Here is a 19,516-nt window from a genome sequence, read left to right as displayed (position 1 = left end):
GTTCAAGATTGCAAATCTTGGAAGTTCTTCAGTTTTTGATTCTCCCTCTGTTCTTTGGTATGGAAGAAAGGTCAGACATGGGTGCAGTCCAGGTGTTTGTTGAATTACCCAACTCAAAAGTTTCATGTGAAGAGTATCGCGTTCGAAATTTGGTCTGGGTCGATGCCAAGTTTTGGAATTTTGGTGTTTTTTTCACTCGATTGGAGCTTCTTCCTCTTTGATCTTCGTGTTATTCACCCTAATGGACGACCAGGAGGTGTTCTGGGTGCAAATACGGGCGTCGTCGGTGTTGCTTATTACTGTCATAATCGGATCTGCGTTTGGTTTCTCAGTCAAACATTCTCTTTCCTATCATTTGGAATCTTTGTTCATCTGTATGGTTGCCAAGAAATTACGGACAAGAAAAGATCAGTTGTTGTTGCTTGTGAAAGATTCGATTTTTTTTCTTTGTTAGGATTGGATTTTTTTTTTCAAATCGAAGTTGTTCGAGATGGTGGTGTTTGTCGGTGCTGGAGATTCTTTCCTCTTTGCTGGTTAACTCAGTCTCCATGAACCAATATGCCCTCGCTCGATGCAAGGTTAACAGCACACATGAATAGCCCAGATGTTGTCGATTGTGGTGTGCACTCATCGCTGCCCAACCTTTCAGCAACCATAGCAGACAATCGTGAAATCAGGTCATTTCCAGTCTCTTTAGTTGTTGAAAAGTGTTGAAGTGTTTGGAATATTTTTGAGATACAAAGCCATATGTGTTTCTTGCCTATGCAAATTGTTGATATGTGGAGTCGTTCAGTTGATATGGAGTGTCATTCTCCTTGGTTAATTTTGGTGTTCGGAAGATTTTAGGAGTGTCATTCTCCTTGGTTAATTTTGGTGTTCGGAAGATCTTGGAGTGTCATTCTCCTTCGTAGATTTCGTTTCTTGGAGTGTCATTCTTCTTGGTAGATTTAGTTTCTTGGAGTGTCATTCTCCTTGGTAGATTTAATTTCTTGGCAGTGTCAACTATGGCTTCAGTTCACAGTCGGCAGTGTTAACTATGGCTTCTCAGTTCACAGTCGAAAAGTTGGGTATGTTCAGACCAAGACCACGTAGCACATCTCCCTATTTGTGGTACCATTAAGTGGCGTTTGAGTAACAAGAGTGCAAAGGTCAGACAGCAAGCTGCAGATCTTATTTCAAGAATTGATGTTGTCATGAAGCAGTGCCAAGAGGAGCAACTAATGGGTCATCTTGGTGTTGTCTTGTATGAGTATTTGGGAGAAGAGTATCCAGAAGTTTTGGGATCAATTCTGGGAGTGCTGAAGGCAATTGTGAATGTTATTGGTATGACAAAGCTGACTCCTCCTATAAAGGATTTGCTTCCCAGGTTGACTCAAATTTTGAAGAATAGGCACGAGACAGTCCAGGAGAACTGGATTGACCTTGTTGGTCGTATTGCTGATCGCGGTGCTGAGTTTGTTCCAGCAAGGGATTGGATGAGGATTTGTTTTAAGCTTCTTGCGATGCTCAAGGCTCATAATCTTCCACCACAACATGGCCTGAGGGGAAAGGCAGTAATTGGCACCTGATGGTATTCATTTGTTTGGGGTTGTCTGCAGTGTTCTTGAAGCATTGCAAACATCTTGGTCTTGCAGTTCCAGATCAGTTTCAGCGTTCTAGCTCATTCAACCTTCACTTGGCTACACTAAGTTCAGTTTGAGGGGGGAGTGTTAACCATAGTCATTAGTGATGACATGGTTACTTAGTAATGAAGAATATAGTTAGTTGAAATGTGTTGGTAAGTTGTCATAAGGATAATATTGGTTAGTAAAGTTAGAAGGGTATTATTGTAATTAGGTTATATAGCTATACAAGGGATTGTGTAGCTATCATTTCCTTAAGTTCTTTTGTATACATTTTCTCCATTTTTAATCAATACAATCTTTTTGGTTTTTCTCTCTATCATCTTCATCTTCCTTTTACCAATTCTCCATCTTTTGCAATGTAGTTAATAGCAACTTATGTATGATCCGGTCATCATCGCTTCTGGTAAGACATATGAAAGGATTTGCATTGAGAAATGGTTCGGTGATGGGCACAATACCTGCCCAAAGACTCAACAGAAGATGTCTCATTATTGTTTAACCCCCAATTATTCTGTAAAATGTCTCATTGCTAATTAGTGTGAACAGAATGGAATTTATGTTCCAGATGTCCCCAGAGTTTTTGGACCTCAACTATTGGAGGCTTGCATTTTGAGTCTGAGTCTACTAATTCAAAATATATGGGTAGTATTGGCTCTTGCAAGTTGAAGGGTGTCAAGGTGGTTCCTTTAGAGGAGAGTTGGACTATAAAGGAGGATGGTGGAAATGAAACAGAAGATGTGTCTCCATTAACGGAAGAGTCTGAGATGTTTTCGAAAGTTATCAGAATCTTTTAACCGTCTTGAATAAACAAAAATTAACAAGAATATGCGGAAGTTAACCACTTAAATTAATCATATTCATAAGACATATATTTCGTACCTCAAAGGTAAATTCGAAACCAAAATCTATAATCAACATCATCTAATAACTTTCGAAAACAACATCTTCTGATAACTTTCGAAAAGTCAAAATCAAATTAAGTTGCTTTTTAAAAAAATATCTAAAAGAAAAGTCAAATTAAGTTTAGTATCTGAAGGAAAGGTCAAAGTTTTACACGATGTCGGACAATACTCCACCGTCCGTGTGACAAATAATTGTCTGTACTCCTCAAGGGCCATCAAGTGCAAACACTATCACATTTCGAACATGGTAGAACGCAAGTACAAAGATACAGAATCCACTTGTTCAATAATATATGCAAATTGATCACCCTTGTCTTTTGGATCAGCCAGTTGGCACCTATCCATATCTTCTATTTCACAAGAAAATAAACGCATGTTGTACTATATTTCGATGTATAACATATACTGAAATAATAGAGCGTTAATATATTTTCTTTATTTTTTTAATGAACTGTCTAAACTCTTATACATACTATGCATCAAAATCTAATAGAAAAACTCAAAATAAAATGTGTCCTCATATTCATTATCCTATTCCTAAAATGTGTCTACGTAACCGATAATGTCATTGACATGTATAGCACCACTCCAACCGGACTATATTAGTCCCATCCTTGCACTTTACGCAAACACCCACACAGAGAGAGAGAGATGGATTTCTATTGTATGGGACTATGTCTTCTCTCTTTCTTCTGGATCACAATCCAAGCTTTCAATTCATTAGCTAAAAGAAGCAAATCCAATCCCAATTCCACAAGGCCTGTTCTTCCACCGGGGCCGAAGCCATTTCCCATCATTGGAAATCTCTTAGAGCTTGGAAACAAACCCCATCTCTCTCTCACTAAGCTCTCCCAAATCTATGGCCCCGTAATCACTTTGCAACTCGGCCAAGTAACAACCGTGGTCGTTTCTTCATCAACCGCGGCGAAAGAAGTTCTACGAACGCACGACCAATTCTTATGCAATCGAACGGTCCCCAGTGCAGTCCGAGCCTGCGACATGGGAGAGCACAGCTTGCCCTGGATACCGGCTTCAGCCAAATGGAGAAGCCTCCGAAAAATATTCAACTCCCAATTGTTCGCAGTAAAAGTTCTCGACGCAAGCAAAGCCATCCGGCACAAAAAAGTCCAGGAGCTCATAGCTGATGTCAATGCAAGTAAGGTAAAGGGCAATGCAATAGAGATTGGCAGGGCTGCTTTTAGTACGACACTGAATTTGTTATCGCGTACGATGTTCTCTATGGATTTAGCAGATCCGAAGAGTGAGACAACTAAAGAGTTTAAGGAGACTGTGTGGGGTTTGATGGAGGAGGCCGGGAAGCCAAATTTGGGGGACTACTTTCCTGTGCTTGGAAAACTTGACCCCCAAGGCATTCAGCGGCGGATGACTAATCACTTCCTCAAGATGGAACAACTCTTCGACCAAATCATTGCACAAAGGTTGGAATCGAGGAAAGCTCATGATTATATCACAAGGGATGACATGTTGGATGCCCTTTTAAGCATCAGTGAAGTGAATTGTGAGGAAATGGACAAGAACAAAATGGAACACCTGTTTCTGGTTAGTCCCCCTCCCTAGCTGCTCTATATTATTTACCGTAAAATGTTTTCTACTAGTGTAGTTTCTTTCATTTATTCAACATCACAACAATATTTTCGTTCATGAAATTTGAACTCAGAACCATCTAATCTCACAAAATAGCTAGCTAGCACGCACTACCAAGTGTTCCAAGCCAACCCTCACTGACTAACGAGTGTCACTAGACCAAATGGTTATTGACGTTGTGAAGGAGAGTTCATTATGACTAGTGGCATGTAAATTACGCTAGTAACCATTTGTTTTTGGTTGTTCATTACAATGATGTGTAGCTATAACTTGTGAAAATATAGGTTATATTTGCTGCGGGCACAGATACAACTTCATCTACACTGGAATGGGCAATGGCTGAGCTACTACGCAACCCAAAAAAACTATTGAAAGCTCAAGAAGAGCTGGATCAAGTCATTGGCAAAGGAAAACTTGTGGAAGAATCAGGCATTGCTGGACTCCCTTACTTGCAAGCAATAATCAAAGAAACCTTTCGGTTGCACCCACCAGTGCCGTTACTACTTCCTCGGAAGGCCGAAGAAGACGTAGAGATCTGCGGGTACATTGTACCAAAGGGTGCACAAGTGTTTGTCAATGCATGGGCCATAGGCAGAGACCCCAGCATTTGGGACAATCCCAAATCATTTGAGCCGGAGAGGTTCTTGGGGTCGGAAATTGATGTTTTAGGCCGGAACCTCGAGCTTATTCCTTTTGGTGGCGGGAGGAGAATATGTCCCGGGCTGCCGTTGGCAATGCGGATGTTACACCTGATGTTGGGGTCACTTATTAACTTATTTGATTGGAAGCTTGAAGATGAAGTTGTACCAGAGACCATGAACATGGAGGAAAAGTTTGGGCTGACCTTGCAGATGGCTCAGCCTCTAAGAGCTGTTCCCAACTAAGTGATTAGTATTGTTGAAACTTATAGATATAAGTCTCACATCGAGGAAGAGTGGGTTTGTTTGTTTGTTTTTTTTTTTTTTTTGGGGGGGGGGGGTGTTTATATAATTGAAACGTGTGGGATCCTACAAATAATTACCTTGATGGGCTGAATGAACGATCAAGAAGGCTCATGGCCTAGGTTAGTGACCTCCATTGCACACTAGGACGGGTGCTCACCTAAGGCCTGCCCCAGTGGTAATGTCCTAATAACGACATTGGATTGTAACGTGAGAAAATTGAGGCATCCTGTTCTTCTAGTGTCATTTGTTTCTAACATGTGTTCATTTTTTTTTCTTAACAAACGATACTATCTACATGAAGGGGAGATGGTGGGTTTTGCCTCATGATGGACTAGCAATAATGAGATTCAAACTTGCCTTTGGAGAGAATCGAATCTAAGATCTCTAACTTATAAGTGAAGAGGAATACCACTAGACCGTAAATGGCTTTAACATGTGTTCGTTAAAGTCATAAAAATATGATTTCTTTCGACCTAAACCAAAAACATAGAAGTCTCTATTTTCATTTTTTGGGCTCCAGATAGCTCTATTTTCATAATAAATAAAAAGTGAAAGAGGTTCAAGTTTGAATTTTCTTTTTCTTTGTTAACACAAAAGTATTTTGCTAGTTTTACATATCTTACTTATATATAGTCTATGTATTAGCCTATTCTATAAGGGATATAATATAATCTTTACAAGCACATATAAAATCACTTAATTTTTTTTATGTCGGAAAACACTTAACATTCTCACATGCCAATTAACGTGACCGGGAATACATGCTCGTTTGACAAGTGTTTTTAAATGACTGAAAGTGATTTTTGGGAAAATATCTGAAAGAAAAATCAAAGTTTAATATCTGGAAGAAAAGTTAAAGTTTTACCCTAAATATAAATATCCCGGAGTCGGACAACACTCCACCAATAGTTGTATGTACCCCTCGCGGGCCATCAAGTTTTCTCCTCATTACGGTTGGCGCCAGCTGGGGCAATAACTCTCATATTTCGAACATGGTAGAAGGCAATTCCAAAGATACAGCATCCACTTAATAATATATGCAAATTGATCACTGTAAGTAAGATAAAATGGGTGGCCCTTGCCTCTTGGATTGGTCAGTTGGCACTGTCCATATCTCCACTTCACAAGAAAAGAAATGCATCTTGTATTATACTTCAATGTATGACATTGACATGTACTGAAACAATAGAGCGTTAAAATAATTTTTTTTTGAAACAATAGAGCGTCGAGATATTTTTTTTGAGACAATAAAGCATCGAGATATTTTCTTTCTTTCTTCAATCAACCGTCTAAACTCTGATACATGTATCAGAATCTAATATAGAGACTCAAAAATAAAATGTGACCTCATATTCATTATCTTATTCCTAAAATGTCACTACAAGACATCAACTTATCCACCACAACAATTTTACCACGGACTTTATAAGCTCGTTATAAAAAGTACAAAGTTACCACAAGTATAATAAGCATGTGGTGAATAACATTTTTTACCACGAACAAATCTTAGTCCGTTATAAATTAAAAGTAAATGACCACGTGCAAAGTTCCACGTTGTTAATATAATAAGCCACCACAGGCAAAGCTCGTGGTCATTATTGTTAATATCCATATCGTAATTAAAATAAAATTGGAGGGACACCAAAATGTTTCAAAATTTCAAACATATATGCAATTTGGAATTTTCACAGCACTACTCAAAATCTGTAAATATTAGTTGAAAAAAAAATCTGTAAATATTATTAATGAAACACTACTTATCAACTAAAATCCCATAAATTTACGGTTATAACTCTCTACAAATAACAAATAAAAATATAAATTATTAAACCCCGGATAAACATGTCAAACACTAAAAAGTGAAAAACACAAATTTAAAAAAAGAAAAAAAAAAGAAAGAAAAGATAAACACAAAAAAGTTGAAAAACACAAATTAAAAAAAAAAGAAAGAAAGAAAAGATAAACACAAACCCACGTTTATCCTCTTAATATTCTCTTTGCAGTAGACGTGGGATTCAAATTCAAACCTAAAATCTACACGTTTCTACGGTGTTTTCCCTCGCCTAGTAACTTCCCACTCAATAAACCCAAGTCAGTTGTGATTATTTGCATATGAAAAAGAAAACTAAAATCTCCAAGCTCCAACCATTCCAAAAGTTAAAAAAGTCGACAATATGAAGTGAAGAACCGAGGTGATTTTTTCTCTAATTTCTTTTCATTTTATTGATGAATGTTCTGTATGAATTTTTTTGCGCTTTGTTGTTTTTTTTTTTTTATCACTAACTTCCAGCTTTTCCTCTGCACCGGTTATGGTGATCCTCTAACTGGTGTTCAGGTAATTTATGTTCTTAAATTTATTCTGAAAAAAAATAAAATTGTAGACGTCATGAAAAAGAAAGAAGGCTTACATGTTTATATGAATTTGCACTATCATAATTTTGTGTATATTTGAGTGTATCCACTTGGTTTGTACCACATGATTATCTTTTCTTTTCGTATTTACTTCTCTTACTTGAGATCAAATTAGTATATTCCCACCCAAGAAGTACAAGATTTTATTTTATTTTTCTTTGTGCTTATGTCTATGCAGATAGAAGTAGACATATAGACGATGTAGTTAGTGAGGTTCGAGCATTAAGGGCAGGATGTCACTCGTGAAGGACTTTTTTTTGGAGGTGTTCAAGGAAAAGTAAACTTCTAAGCTGACTATTTCCCAGTAAATGGAGGTGTACTTCATACTTGATACATAGTTTCGTGTTTCTTTTTTTCTTTCTTTTTTTGTCAAAATAGTTTCATATTTCTTACTATAGGACATTGGCTTTATACCTGATTTTGTTGTAGTTTAGTGTACTGCTTGTAATTTTTTTTAATAATTGATTAATTAAGAAATTATTGTATTACAGTAAATTTGCAATTGTGTGATTATATATTTATTTTTTATTTTTTTAATTAAATAATTTTTATTTTATTTTTTGAAAATCTTATTACAACAGGCATTGATCGTGGTCAATTACAATGGTCATAGCGCGTGATGCTAGATTCCAATTTACCACGGGTTAGATATGTGATTATTATTTAATTGATAACGCACTTTGACCGTGGTAGAAGTTCAAACTTTCCATCATGTCCAGATTACTAACGGACACAATGTCCGTAGTAATTGCAATCAACCACGGACATTTACCGTGATAGATGTGGGTTTTTCTTCTAGTGTGTGTCCACATGGCGGACTGTTATCGCATACGATGTTCTCTATGGATTTAGCAGATCCGAGGAGTGAGACAGCTAAAGAATTTAAGGACATTGTGTTGGGTTTGATGGAGGAGGCCGGGAAGCCGAATATGGGGGACTACTTTCCTGGGCTTGGAAGACTTGACCCCCAAGGCATTCAGCGGCGGATGATTAATCATTTCCTCAAGATGGAACAACTCTTCGACCAAATCATTGCATAAAGGTTGGAATCGAGGAAAGCTCATGATTATGTCAAAGGGGATGACATGTTGGATGTTGGAGCAATATTAGAAAATATGAAAAATATAAAAGAATTCCAATGATAATAATCATAAAGAAATTCACAACATCAATTATATATGAGATTAATATAAATAACTAGGGAGAAAGTTAGAAATACTAACAAACTTGGAGATTGAGGCTTGCATAAATGCAATGTCCTAAAGATAGAATTTCGCCCCTACTCTTGTGCTTGTAGTTCGGTAGGCGTCCATCTCCCAGGATTCAACAATCTATAATCCGAAGTCAAAGCACTTCAATCTTCGGACTCTGGCGAACTTCATATATTCCGTACTCTCAAGACACGACTCGGAATTTGACACACGGAGCATGAGAGAAACAAAGTGGGGAAACCCTATTTATCAAAAGTAAAAATTAACTCTAATTTTCTATATTTAATACCAATGGTTTCATGGGTTTATATAGAATCCAACTTCTACTTATTAAAGAGATGTAACTTTTCATCTATAAGTATACATCACTTATCAAGGGAATGTCACCTAAACAACATAACCTTTCTAAGAAATTGGTTAACACAATTTTTCATTCAATTATTAAAATTATATATTACAATATTTCATATTATAATATATAATTTCCAACATTGGATACCCTTTTAATTAAGCATCAGTGAAGTGAGTTGTGAGGAAATGGACAAGAACAAAATGGAACACCTGTTTCTGGTTAGTCCCCATCCCTAGCTACTCTATATTATATACCGTAAAATGTTCTCTAATAGTGTAGATTCTTTCATTTATTCAACATCACAACAATATTTTTGTTCATGAAATTTAAACTCAGAACTTTCTAATCTCACAAAATAGACTAAGTATTCCGAGCCAACGCTCGCTGACTTACGAATGTCACTGGAGCAAATGGTTATTGACGTCGTGTAGGAGAGTTCATTATGACTAATGGCATCCAAACTACGCCAATAAGCATTTGTGTTTGGTTGTTCATTACAATGGTGTGTTGCTACAACTTGTGAATATATAGGTTGTATTTGCTGCGCGCAGACACATATACAACTGCAGCTATACTGGAATGGGCAATCTCTGAGCTACTACGCAACCCAAAAAAAACTATCGAAAGTTCAAGAAGAGCTGGATCAAGTCATTGGCAAAGGAAAACCAGTTGAACAATCAGACATTGTTGGACTCCCTTACTTACAAGCAATAATCAAAGAAACCTTTCGGTTGCACCCAGCAATGCAGTTACTACTTCCTCGAAAGGCCGAAGAAGACATAGAGATCTGCGGGTACATTGTACCAAAGGGTGCACAAGTGTTTGTCAATGCATGGGCCATAGGCAGAGACCCTAGCATTTGGGACAGTCCCAACTCATTTGAGCTAGAGAGGTTCTTGGGGGTCGGAAATTGATGTTTTAGGCTTGAACCTCGAGCTTATTCCTTTTGGTGGCGGGAGGAGAATATGTCCCGGGCTGCCGTTGGCAATGCAGATGTTACACTTGATGTTGGAGTCACTTATCAACACTTTTGATTGGAAGCTTGAAGATGAAGTTGTTCCCAACTAAGTGATTCATATTGTTGAAACGTGTGTATTACAAATGAGATGTTTTATATTTGTATTTAGATATAATTCCCACATTGGAAAAGAGTAAGAAGGGGCATGTTTCAGTAAGTTATATAGTTCAGACATGTGGGCCCTTACAATATTGTTCAGACATGTAGGAAATTTTATTTTTTAAATTTTAATACACACAACTTATTATTTGTATAATGACATGCGATGTTCGGTTACTCTGTGAAAAATCTCTCATGCCTCTGTGGTATAATCTACATCATAATTTGATCCTTTGAGGGCTTTCGTTCGCGCTGCCCTTGTCCAAATAATAATTCGAAAATGTAACTTTCTAATAAATTTAGAAGACAATTAAAAACTTTACCAAACTTTTGTGTTAACTTTTAGTGCGCTTCTTCTTGTTAATTGTTATTGTTTTCTACTACATTATTTTTAACGACAGAAAATGAGAGAAATGTGAAAAGTAAAGTATGTGTTTATCACTCCCATGTTTGAACTTAAATGTTGTAACACTAAGTTTATGTTTAAACCTAAATGATGTCAAACAGATTTTGAGTACTGCACCAAATGTTTAGCCTAACAAAAATGTAAAACTGATCAAATGTCCTAATAACGACATTGAATTGTAAAGTGAGAAAATTGAGGTATCCTTAATTCTTCTCGTTAAAAAACAAATGTTATGACCCTTGATAGTTGGGTATTTATAGAAAAAAAAAATTAATTTTTTACCATTGGATTAATCATGACCCTTGATTTTCACATTTAGCAATCAACTGCACTAGGTTGTGCCAGGTTGTGCCAGTGGCACAACGGTCAAAGTTCATATTTTTTTACTGTTGCAAAACCAATAGTCGAGAGCATCAAACTGCAACAGCTGAAGCACGAGGAAAAAAAGTCATTGGGCTCAGTGGTGCGCATGGGGCTCCCTCCGTCTGCTCAGTGATGCCAGCGCTGACATCGCCCATATCGGCAGGCTCAAGGCCTGAAAAACGTTTGCTGGGTAGTCTAACGGGCTTGGTAAAGCCCACAAATTGGCCCTCAAAAAATGAGCTGCAACTTTCTAAAGTTTTGATCAATTTGTCGGTCCTCGCCTCTGCCTCTGCCAACTCTTATTAGCCACCACCGACCACACCTCTCTTATCTGCAATTGCCGTTTCTAGACTTTTGTGCCACATGATCTCCATGTCCTTTATCTTTTGTCCACAATTATTTAAGGGGATAAAAATATTTCATTTATATGCGTCCTTTTGTTAAATGGCTTTGTTTTCTAGACAATGCACAATTTTTATCTATACTAAAACTCGGTTTCCCCGGTACTGTTTTTCACTGTTCGTAAACAGTGTTTGGTCGGAAATGCCCTCTGTTTTTTCATGGCTCAAAGCATTGATTCCTTTTTTGTGCAGTGGAAAGTCTCTTTTGCCCATGTTGGCCACGCGTCTTTCATCGTTGATCTATTCGCTTCGAGAGTATTCTACTCAGCTTCCGCCTTTTTTTTCTTTTGGTGGTTTTCTGATCTGGGCATTTCCCTTTCGTCTTCTTTTCTCCTCTCTCTCCGTCTGTGTTTGCCTTTGTTTAGATCTCTCTATCTCTTTCGTTTCGATTCCGATCTGATCGTTTGCAGATGGGTTTTGTGTTTATGTTTTTTTTTTGTGATTCTATTTGTAGGCTTAGATCCTCCTCTTATTCTTCACCCAAACCAGCTGCCCCACCTTCGATTGTTATCGACGGAAACACCACGAATTGAGGCGCCACACCAATACTATAATATTTATAAGAAAAGAGCTCCAAACCCGCAAAGGTACTGTTTTTTTTTTTTTTTGTTCTCGGCCTTTAGCTATTTGGGTACTGAAAGCTTTTCATTTTTTTAAGTGAATGTCCCGCGCATGCTTTTGCTTCAAGGAATACTCTGTAAACATTCTGATTTTTTGGTTTCATGATTTCGGCTGACTCTTTTTTTCAGGATTCGTTAGATATCAAATGGTTCGAGACGCATATGATGGTAAGATTTGTCACAAATAACTTTATGTTGTTGTGCCATTAGATACAGTTTTCATCCCCCTGCAACTGTTGGATGACTTCATATGTTATCTGGGTTAAGTTGGTTGGAGTATAAAGTGTTTTCATTCCGTGGTATACATGTAGAGTTTTTGGAAGGTGATGTGTTAAAATGTTGCTGATTGGGATAAACTCACTAAAGAGTTGACAACTAGGCAGTGATTTCAATTGAGCATCACTTATTTGCACCCCCTTTCCCTTCTTACATAATTGAAGTGCTTTTGACTCTCTGTGGTTATGAGTTACAAGTTCAAATTGTGGAATTTTTTCTTCCATTTGTGTTTTCTTTTTCAAAAATAAAGATAGAAAGGGAATGCTATGATAATTGGAGGTTTTTGTTTTGATATTCATATGTGTACTTTAGTAGGTACATAAAAAAGGAGATTCAGCGTTGAAGGGTCAAAATTTGGTAATTATACTAAAATTATTCAACTATTTTATTTGTTGTAGGCGTGTGAAATTAACTAGACAAAGAATGGGAAACTTACTACTCGAGAAACCAAGTGTTAAATAGACTATGAAGTCCTAATAAAAATATAGCATTTGAACATTTTGACTCTTTGAATCCCACTTTTGGAGCTTTTGGTACATAGTTTTGGAAATTTTTATTTAGCTAGAGAAAGGGGAAGAATATAGGAAGAGGAGAATTACATGCTTTAATAGAAATGCTACATTCTTATTTGTGTAACTGGTTACAGGGTTGCAAAAACAGTTGAGTGCTGTTGTTTGTCTCTTCATGGTTTCGTCAAGCTCTAAAAAACACTGAAAAGAAATCAAACTTATGGAGGTAAAGCAAATACAATTTTGACAAAAAATGCGACTGTTTATAAACGTTGGGTTTTAGATTGTATATGCTTTGAAAAAAAAAGTTTAATCTTTTTTACAATTATGCTTTTTTCAGTTATGCATTGCTTTGAATGGAAAGAAAAATACTTTACTTTTACTGTTTTGTGTGTGTTTAATTTGTAATTTCACTTTTTGTTGCAGATTGGTATGGAAGCACTTTATATGAGCTGCAAAGTGCTCTTGGTCAAATTGAGAAAAAAAAGGGAAAAGGTGAGTCGGGCTGTTAAATAGTGCAAAATTTTTAATTTACAAATGTTTGTTAGTTGTGTTAATAATTGCTTTTACATGTGTATGCTGATATTTGTATCATTCCTTTTCCATATATATTTGTGTCAATTTCAATCCGAAAAATTTGTTTCTACCCTTTTTCAATTCTATTTGAATCCATTATTATCCACGTAACCTAATGTCTTATGGTTAGCATTCCAACTATGTCAATATACTTGGCTTTTTTTAGTGGTTTATGCATAGCTACAATTGGAAAACCTTTTGTTATATTTCTCTGCTTCAAAGATTTCTCTGACTTATCTTTGAAATTTTATTTTTTTGCAATTAATTGTTTTAAATATGCTTACTTTATATGAAAATATTTACATAATACACTCTATATAAACTTTTTCTGGCCTAGATTAACATTTTTACAGTGTTTTTTTAGCTTTGTACACAATGAACAACATGTCATTTACAAGGGCCAAAAGGAGATCCAGTATCTTCCATATACCAAACACAGGTTATCTTGATTTCTATTACTTTTTTTAGTTTATTTCAATAAAAATTTCATAAATTTGAATCCACTTTGATAATTTCTTGGAGATTCTTCAATGACTAATTTTCTTAATCCAGATGATACCTATCACTGCTATTTAATTGTCAAATAACATAACTATTTTAACTATAGTGAGGACTAAAACCTGTTTGTTTTGTCCCTCCACTTTTTTAATGTTTGGTTGAGAGTGTGATATTGACCTCTGTCAAAATTTTTGGTAAAAAATTACAATTCATGGAATTTCAGAAAGATCAGTCATATTCTAATGAATGAAGTTTGTATGATTGGTGTCTACGTATGGAATAAGATGTTACAAGCTTTGTCTAACAATTACACACTAAAAAAAGAGAGAAGAAATCACAAAGTCAACAACCAAGCTGCAGCTTCAACAAATAGGTTTCGCAAGGATCCAATGGTATGTGAAATTTTTTAGATTTTCTTGGTTTTCTTTCGTTGGCATTTTGCGTTTAAATTCAATGTTTGCTATTGTTTCTCTTTGGGGGAGTTAACTACTACCAATATATGTACACACACACACACACACACACACATGCATACTATCCTATTTTCACCTGGTCTCAATACATGGCTAATTGCTTGCCTGCACACTAAGGGGTTAAGTTGGACATCCAAAAGTATGACTATAGATGTCCCCACCAGAGATATACCCTCTCCACAATCTTTAATTAAGCCAAAGAACACCTTAGTAATGGTGGAATTGTTAAATCTATCCATAAACCATTCCCATCACTCATTAATTAGATTTAATGGTACCCCTACTCCTAACGTGTTATTTGGCTAAAGCATGTGGAGAGGGTGCATCTTTGTTTATACTTTTGGATGTCCATCTTAAACCACTCAGTGTATCGTCAAGTGATTAATCATGCATTTAGAATAGGTCAAAAGAAGAAAGTCTGTGTATAAGTTAGTAACAGTTGAAAGATGGAAGTGATGTTATTCCTCCAAATGATGAAGACTGAAATAACTTGGAAAATTACCAAACCAACAAATCTGATCCATCTTTTTACACCCTTATATTTAATTTTTACAATGAAAATGCTAAGAAGTTAACTACTAATCAGTAATGTTAATTGTTTAGATTACTTTTCCATGCTCCTTACAGTCTCACGGTAATTTTCCTTGCATGATCATTCAGTTATAAGATAGTATATTCAATTTCTAATCCCACACAATTGTACTACACATAAATACAAACTTAATACTTATTTAAAGCATATTCTCATCTTTTTAATCCACTTTGAATGTTAGTATTCAATTTGCTCTAGTTGGGCTCATCAAATTTGATTATAATGTTAACTCTCTATCATACTTATTTAAAATGAGCGTACAATTTAGGTTGCTGATAGGTTTCCTCATTTCTTCATTGGTAATCTGTATTTTTGCTTATTTTTCATTCTTGGGAGTTTTGTGAAGACTTAATGTGTTCAACTTCTTTTTTTTTTCAATTTCTATCAACTTCTTTTTTTTTTCAATTTCTATCAACTTCTTTTTTTTTTCAATTTCTATTCGTTGTGGTTTTCTATCATGTGATTCGAGTGTCATGTAATTACAGGTTCTAATATAATTTTTCCAGTGCCTTAACAACAAATTATGTCACTGTTGATATTGCAGATGATCAACTTGCACAAATTACAAGGTTTGCCACCACTTCCCTTAATCTGCATATGTAAAATGTAGGTAATTTTAACCCATGTTGTGCTAAAAAATTAACCTGTTTTGTTTCATCATTCTGTTACAGTATTATATGTCATCACACATTTTAAAAAAACAAAATATGTCTATTGTCTGCTAAAAAAAAAGGAAAAATGTGGGCAGACAGATCACTTACATAAACAAATTAGCATAGTTAATCCTAAAGCTATATAAGTGAGGTTATTGATTTGTTACCACATTTCATCGTTGGTGATTTTCCATTCTTGGCTAATACATTTTTGTGAACAGTAGTTGTGTTTTGTGTCATGTGATTGAAGAGTCGTGTGATTACAAGTTTTAACTTAGTTTTTCCGATGTCTTAAGAAAAAATTATGTCACTATTGATATTCCATGTGTCCAGCTTGCACAAATTCTTTGTACATCTCATTCAAATTGGTAACAGTTGTAAATAGATTTGAACATCTACAATTTTAAACCCGCAGCATCGCGTGGGCACCGTTGCTAGTTATCTCTATATAAAGGAGGAGAACGTAAATTTTAATAATCTTTCATATTGTAAAAAATGCTTCTCACTTCTTATAACTTTTAAAAAGAAAAAAAAATTAATTAAATAAGTGCAAAATAGTAAAATAATTTTCAAATAAAAAAAAAAAAAAAACAACCTCACCCATGTAAAGAAGTTAGTGGGTTTTTTTTTTATGAATTTATTACAAATTAAAAATAGTATATAAAATTTACTTGCGAATTAAAAATAAATAAATAAACAAAAATACAAAAGGTGGTAAGAATAATGAAGTCCACATGCGCTTTGACAAAAAAAAAAAAGAAAAAGAAAAAAGAAGTCCGCATGCGCCCTATCACTTTTCGATTTGGATATATACGCAACTTTTATCGTCTCTTTCAACAATTGCAACAAAGTTAAAGGTTTAGGAGAACAGAGCTCAGAGATGGACATCTTGAGTTGCATACTACTAGGTCTAATGGTTGCATGGATCTCGATTTATACCTTCTATTATTCACTTGGAAGAAGATCATCAGTTACCACAAGGCTCCCACCTGGACCAAACCCACTTCCTTTCATTGGCAATCTCCTAGAGCTTGGCAACAAACCCCATCTCTCTCTCACCAAGCTTTCACAACGCTACGGCTGCATAATGGCCTTGCAATTCGGCCAAATAACGACGGTGGTAATTTCTTCATCAATCGTCGCCAAAGAAGTCCTCCGAAACCACGACCAACTCTTCTGCAACCGAACCGTCCCAGATGCGCTCCAAGCTTGTCAACATTCCAAGTACGGCATGGGTTGGATACCGGTTTCACCAGCTTGGAGAAACCTTCGCAAAACATGTAACACGCAATTGTTCGCCACCAAAATTCTCGATGCAAACCATGCCAACCGTCACCTAAAAGTGCAAGAGCTCATATCTGACGTCAATGTAAGCGCTGTAAACGGTGAGGTGGTTGATATCGGAAGGGCTGCTTTCAAAACTTCGCTCAATTTGCTATCGCGTACAGTCTTCTCTATGGATTTAGCGGACCCACACAGTGCGAGGGCGAGAGAGTTCAAGGACTTGGTGTGGAGTATCTGTGAAGAGGCCGGGAAACATAACTTGGCTTACTATTTTCCTGTGCCCAAAAAGATTGATCCCCTGGGGATACGACGCCGTTTGACGGGTCACTTCCGAAAGATCCTTGACCTCTTTGACCGCTTGATGATGCAACGGTTTGAGTCAAGAAAAGTGCTTGATTATATCATGACTAATGATATGTTAGATACCCTGATTAACATTAGTGAGGAGAAAAATGAGGATATGGACATGGATGAAATTCAACATCTGCTTCTGTTTTGTCTACTCTCTACCTTCATTGTTCTTGATCTTGATGAACTGATTCTTTGAATTGATAATATGTTTATATTCAAAATTGCTTAGAGGTAATTGATAATTACTCGCGAGTTGTTACTAGGTAATTATTAGGGCTGTGCAGCATCTAAAATTGGTCATCGAGTAATTAGAGAGATCAATTTTTTAAATTAAATTTGCAAATTGTATGATATGTCATCAATAGGAAATAAACGCGTTAACTAGCACATAAGTAATAGTCAAATCCTCAATAATCACATTATATGATTTATAAAATTAGTTTAAAAAATTGGTCTTCCTAACATTAATCTTTCTCTAATAGACACGAATTTCATCAAGATGATACAAGTAGTTTTTTATTTTTTAACTTGTCCATCGTCAACACTACTATTCATCACATCAATTTCAGCTGAGATCAAGGGCAGATTCAAGAAAAATTGTTTGGCGGGTCACCTGTAAAAATTTACAAATACTTCTTTGGAAAATAAATAGCTTTAACAATTAAATTATAAGTTCATCATTAATAATTCATGAAATAAATAACATTACAAACTACAATTATTCATTACAAGTGATAATCGTTCACGATGCAATTCATATTTAAAAATGTTGTATTATAAGTCTATCATCAATACAAAAAAAGAAAAATTGAAATTTTAAAGATCTAGAATTTTAAAGATTTGAGTTTTATATATACCTAGACTAAAAGCTTAAGTTTTTCTTTTTCAGTGGCCAAATCTTATTAGTAAAAAATATATATAAAATGACTTGGTTTTCTTGCGTGAAAAGCTGCGAATCAGCAACAAAAGAGTTAAGCACAACATGTTCTACTCAAAGTTCATCGAGCATTTCCTCAAGCAGTTGGAGGACAATGTCTCAATGGCAGCTCTAAGCTTTAAAAGGATAGCACTTAGGGCTTCAACGGCGATTTGTCATATATGTTAAGAGGGTCTAACACCCTATGCTCCTTAGTGGATCCACTCTGATGGAGATCTTGTGAATATCTCTACGTGCTAATCATACCGTGTACAATGTCACGATTTTGATTTTGTTACATACAAATTAAGTGATCTTTAGGCTTGTCACTTGTCACATGCTTGTTTTTCTTGTAGTGCTTCTTCAATATGTATGTGGGACAAATGACTTTCCACTTCTCTTTAATCGTTCATTACAGGAATCATTTACTGCCGGAACAGATACAACATCATCCACATTGGAATGGGCAATGGCTGAGTTACTCCGCAACCTGGAAAAACTGTCAAAAGCTCAAGCGGAGCTGAAGCAGATCATCGGAAAAGGAAAATCGGTTGAGGAATCCTACGTTGCTCGACTTCCGTACTTACAAGCAATAATAAAAGAGACATTCCGTCTGTACCCAGCAGCACCTTTATTACTTCCCCGAAAAGCTGAAACAGACGTTGAAATCGACGGGTACAACGTACCAAAGGGTGCACAAGTGTTTGTCAATGCATGGGCCATAGGAAGAGATCCTGGAATTTGGGACAACCCTGATTCATTCGTGCTAGAGAGATTTCTAGGATCGAAAATTGATGTAACCGGCCAGAACTTTGAGCTTATTCCGTTTGGTGGTGGGAGGAGAATGTGTCCTGGCTGGCCATTGGCAATGAGAATGGTGAACTTGATGTTAGGTTCGCTTATTAACTGCTTCGATAAATGGAAGCTTGAAGATGGATTACACCAAAGACCATGAACATGGATCAGAAGTTTGGCCTCACTTTACAGAAAGCTCAACCTCTCAGAGTTGTTCCCATGTTATAGAAATATTAAAGAACCCAGCTTGATATCTACTTTCATGTTTCTACCATATAATTTTGGGGTTTATTGCCAATTTAGTCCCTGATTTATCTCATGAGTAAAATTTGGTCCCTAAATTATTTTTTCAGAAAAATTAGTCCTTGAATTATAAAAATATGCCAACTACATCCCTCATATTAGATTCAAAGCTACTATATTCAAATTTCCGTCAATTTAAGTCATGTTACTTGCATGTGATACAAATTGGAAGGTAGATTGGTAATTTTTCATAAAGAAATAGTGTATGGAGTTAACTTTAGAGGGTAAATTAGATGTTAGATTCGCAACCTATATAAAATGTCAGGCAAGAAAATGACGGTATTACCCTCTACGGTGAGTCAATAAGTGACTTAAGTTTACGAAAAATTAGA

General features: G+C 36.0%; 3 pseudogenes; all 3 read left to right on the top strand.

Moving 5' to 3' along the window:
- The first annotated feature begins 2,956 nt into the window (after nucleotides 1-2,956).
- Nucleotides 2,957-5,313, top strand: LOC126608267 (geraniol 8-hydroxylase-like; annotated as a pseudogene).
- Nucleotides 5,314-5,498: 185 nt separating this feature from the next.
- LOC126607879 (geraniol 8-hydroxylase-like) lies at nucleotides 5,499-10,119 on the top strand (annotated as a pseudogene).
- Nucleotides 10,120-11,354: 1,235 nt separating this feature from the next.
- On the top strand, nucleotides 11,355-19,209 carry LOC126608274 (geraniol 8-hydroxylase-like; annotated as a pseudogene).
- Nucleotides 19,210-19,516: the final 307 nt, after the last annotated feature.

Source organism: Malus sylvestris, chromosome 16 (genome assembly GCF_916048215.2).
Source record: "Malus sylvestris chromosome 16, drMalSylv7.2, whole genome shotgun sequence".
Lineage (NCBI taxonomy): Eukaryota > Viridiplantae > Streptophyta > Magnoliopsida > Rosales > Rosaceae > Malus > Malus sylvestris.
Note: the sequence above shows the minus strand (reverse complement) of the source record. Positions and strands in the feature narration are given on the sequence as shown.